The 4,589-nt window shown below is 45.3% G+C and overlaps 1 pseudogene; it reads right to left on the bottom strand.

The window, feature by feature from the left end:
• Positions 1 to 1,407: 1,407 nt before the first annotated feature.
• Positions 1,408 to 3,293, bottom strand: LOC144772276 (uncharacterized; annotated as a pseudogene).
• Between the last annotated feature and the right edge of the window lie 1,296 nt (positions 3,294 to 4,589).

The following is a 4,589-nucleotide window of genomic DNA, read 5'->3' as shown; positions in this document are numbered from 1 at the left end:
CTATAAGCATGCAGTCTTCACAAACCGCAACGCCAGGCTGGCGGAAGAAAACATCTTCACAAATGAGTCCAGCCTCTTGGATTTCCTACTCAGGGTAGCGGTAGGGAAAGCACCATAGGAGGTGGAGGCTTGGCCCACCAACCTCTCAGGGGTAGGATGTTGGGAAAGGAAGTTGAGATCCCCATGTGCAGGGCAATGGTGGCGGGCAATCGTCCAATTCACAAGAGCCACTGTGTTTTGACCAGGTACCCAAAAGGACATCAATGAGGGCATCATCGAATGGAAGTAAGGGTTCCAAAGCGGCGATTCCTGGTTTCAGCAGAGACTCTTGGTTGCAGCACCTCTGTCAAAAGATTAGTCTTAACTGCCACCATGGGAAACTGAAGGTTCAGGACCTTAGCTGCTATACGCACCACCATTGTGTATGATGCACTCTCCTCCATTGCCATGGTAGAAGGTAGACCAACATATGGAGAAGTATCCAGGCCTCTGGCCTCACACAGGTCCTCTGATCTTCATAGGGCTGGTATTCTAAAGGGACCAGTGACCCCTCACAGTCCCCCCTCACCCCTGAGGCCTAGCCGATGAAAGTGAGACTCCAATCTGGGAGGCAAGGAGCCCGCCAGTGTCAGAGTGGGCAGCGAGCGACACCTCTCTGGCTCCGTGAGGATGCCAATAAAGCTGGCCGTGTGGGGAGCACTGGTGCTGGGGAAGGTCAAGGTGGCTCGACTGGTGGCAGTCTGAATACAGGAATGGATCCCATGGTGCCCCACCCGAGCTGGCGGCAACAAACCAGAGGTGGTCCCCTTTGACCCCCACGGCACCTGAATGCACATAATCGGGCCAAACCACCCAAAAATTAAGTGCATGACCTCATTGAGCTCTCTTAACTGGGAGGGAGGGGGGTCGACCCAGCCTTCAGAAATTCAAGAAGGCAGGAAGTCGGAACAGAGAACGAGGCCTAGATCGCAAAGGCTCCCTCATCCTCTCAGCGGATGAACGAGAAGTCAAAGAATGCTTTGACTTCTTCCTCTTCTTCTTATGCCTCCTACCTGAATTTTTCAATGACTTCGAGCAGGACAAAGAGGACTTCGGGCCGCACAAATGATCCCAGGATCCTCCTCTCGACTAGGATTTCGTCCGCTGTGGAGTCGCTTGCCAGACCACTATCAGTTCCAGGGACTGCTTCCTGGAAGCCTTTGGAGCCTTGGGGTATCAATCGGAGCACACCTTGGTGCTGTGGCTACGCTAAAAACACGAAAGGCAAACGAGGTGCAGGTCCGTCGCCATCATTGCCCGCTGACTCGCACCGCAGGGCTAAAAATTTGACTTATGCAAGGACATCCTCGACATACCAGGAGGTAAACCTCAAAAGAAGTCAATATAAACTTGAAAAAAAGGGCCTGTCAAAAAGCGACAAAGGGGTAGCTCTTCTCGTGATCAGCCTAGGCTGGTACGGAAAGAAAAGAACTGATGTCAGCACGCCTGGGTGACGTCTATATAGGTACTGCAATGTCATTTTCGGTGCTGACGAAGCAGATGGACGCGAAGCCGACCCGGCGTCACCTACTGGTGCTTAGGGGCACTGCTCATGAAAAATCTTCCGGATCCAGTCTGACGCATGATTGGAATTTCTAAGGTAAGGAATCTGCAGCTAGAAATCTCAGTCAGGTAGAACATTCATATTGTTTCTTGCCTCTGTGGATTTTCTGATGAATTGAAAGATGACTCTTTTGCTTGAAAGCCTTGTCACATTTAGTACATTTATGTGGTTTCTCCCCTGTGTGGGTTTTCAGATGAACTGAAAGATGACTCTTTTGCTTGAAAGCCTTGTCACATTTAGCACATTTATAAGGTTTCTCCGATGTGTGGATTTTCAGATGAACTGAAAGATGACCCCTTCGTCTGAAAGTCTTGTCACATTCCGTACATTTATATGGCGACTCCCCCGTATGGACTCTCTTGTGTATGTACAGATTATCATTCCGCTTGAAAGCCTTATCACATTCAGAACATTTATAAGGTTTCTCTCCAGTGTGAGTTCTCTGATGTACTGTCAGTCTTTTCTTCAGAACGTATGACTTGTCACATTCAAAACATTTAAAGGGTTTCTCTCCAGTGTGATATCTCTGATGTACTAATAGGTCAGTCTTCAGAACGAAAGCCTTGTCACATTCAGATCATTTATACGGTTTCTCTCCCTTGTGATTTCTCTGGTGTAATGACAGTATATATTTTTGTTTGAATGCCTTGTCACAGTCAGTACACTTATATGGTTTCTCTCCAGTGTGATCGCTCAGATGCCGCATTAAAAGAAATCTGGTTTTGAAACCCATATCACACTCAGAACATTTGTATGGAATCTCACCGCTGTGAGACATGTGATGTCTCCTTAGCTGTTCTTTTGTAATGAAAGCCTTCTCACATTCCGAACATCCATAAGGTTTTATCCCCGTGTGCACTCGCTGATGTGTAATCAGTGGTGCCTTTGTACTGAAAGCCTTCTCACATTCAGAACATTTATATGGTTTCTCACCAGTGTGAGTTCTCTGGTGACTGATTAGTCCACCTATTGCGTTAAAAGCTTTTTGACATTCAGAACATTCATATGGTTTCTCACCGGTGTGATTTCTTTGGTGTATTATTAGCTGGCCCTTTGCGATGAAACACTTGTCACACTCAGAACAGGAGTATGGAGTCTCACCACTGTGAGACATTTGATGTCTCTTTAACTGTCCTTTTGTAGTGAAAGCTTTCTCACATTTAGAACATCCGTAAGGTTTTATCCCAGTGTGAACTCGCTGGTGTATTATCAGCGCTGACTTTGAACAGAAAGCCTTCTCACATTCAGAACATTTATATGGTTTCTCGCTAGTATGTGTTCTCAGACGGCTTTTCAGACCTGCTTTTTCACTATAAGTCTTATTACATTCAGAACATCTATTTGGTTTTTCACCAGTGTGAATTCTCTTATGTGATGGTTAATCACTCTTTTGCATAAAAGCCTTATTACATTCATAGCATCTATATGTTTTTTTCCCAGTGTGAATTCTCTCATGTGATGGTAAATTATTCATTTTCTTGAAAGTCTGGTCACATTGAGAACATTTATATGGTTTCTCCGTAGTGCGATTTCTGTGATGTAGCATTAGTTCACCCTTTTCATTGAAAGCCTTGTGGCACTCAGAACCTTCACCTGTATGAGTTTGTTGATCTATCATCTTCTGTGCCTTTGTAATGAACGTCTGGACACACTTAGTGCATTTATACGGTCTTAGTTCAGTGTAGACAGACTTTTGTCCAATGAGAGAGCCATTTGTGATAAAGCCTTTACATTTGGGACGTTGAAATATTTATTTTTCAATATAGTTTTGTTTGCCTGCTATCAAATAGCTTTTTCTAATAAAAGTCTTGGCAAACACTGTAGATGTATTTGGTCTAAATATACTGAGGTCTCCTTGATGTTTTTTCCAGATGGGTATTTATATAAAAATCTCTGTCACATTTAGATCATTTGTACGCCTCCTTCATAATGCACACATTATGTTTAAATAATTATTCCTTGAAATCAAATCCTATAGAAACTGGGTGAATGCATGTAGCTTCTCCTGTGACTGTCCAAGTTAGTACTTACTACTTAGCTACATTTTACTTATAACATATAGATGAAAACTAATCTCTCTACACTCTAAATTCTTACCAGTAGCGTTACAACTGCAAAGTTGTTCACCTAAATGAAGTGCCTTTGCATTGATAAACCAAGTAAATCATTTCTATGGCTCGTCCCACTGCGTACAGGTGTTCGGCTAAGTTAACAGTGTGGCGGCATAATTTCTCCATTGGCTCTTCTATTTCCTTTTTCGTCGGTAAGAAGTCAATATTACAGCATTAGGTGCAATTTTAACCCCTTCGGGGCTGATGACGAGCTGGGCTCGTCATGGCGTAGCCTCCTCGCACGCTCATGATGAGCCCAGCTCGTCATGAGCCCCACCCTGCCTCCCCCCGCCCCCCACCCTGCCTCCCCCCGCCCTCCCCGCCCGCGTCATCAATGACGTCAGCGCGCGAGGCGCGCTGACGTCACCGGAGGCTCCATTTGTTTACCGACGCGCAGGGAAGCCATTTGCTTCCTGCGCGTCAGATTGCAAACAGGTTAGTTTTGCGGCTGGGGCGGGGGAGATTGCAGTATTACTTCTAAGGAGGGAAAGGAAAGGCTTTTCCTTTCCCTCGGTGGCATTTTAGAGGTTTCCTGCTGCACGATCGTGCGATCGTGCAGCAGGAATGTTAGGGATTATTTTTTTTTTTTGATTGTTGATCAATTTCGTAGTTCGGGGAGCGGCCCCTTGGGGAAGGGTCGCTCCCCTTGTTGGGGGAACATTATCTATGAAGTCTTCTCTTGGCTGCAATGTTGTTGAAAGGCCGTTTTTTCTACAAAAATGCTGATGGGGGTCATTTATAAAGTAAAATGATAGTGCTCATTGTAATGAAGGATGCAAGTGCCTCTGTCCTTCATTACTTATACTGATGTGTGTTTCTGAAGTGGCTAAAAAACACACCTGTGCTGCCTAGGCAAAGCTCACTAGTGTTTTTGG

Source organism: Lissotriton helveticus, chromosome 8, assembly GCF_964261635.1.
Source record: "Lissotriton helveticus chromosome 8, aLisHel1.1, whole genome shotgun sequence".
NCBI lineage: Eukaryota > Metazoa > Chordata > Amphibia > Caudata > Salamandridae > Lissotriton > Lissotriton helveticus.
Note: the sequence above shows the minus strand (reverse complement) of the source record. Positions and strands in the feature narration are given on the sequence as shown.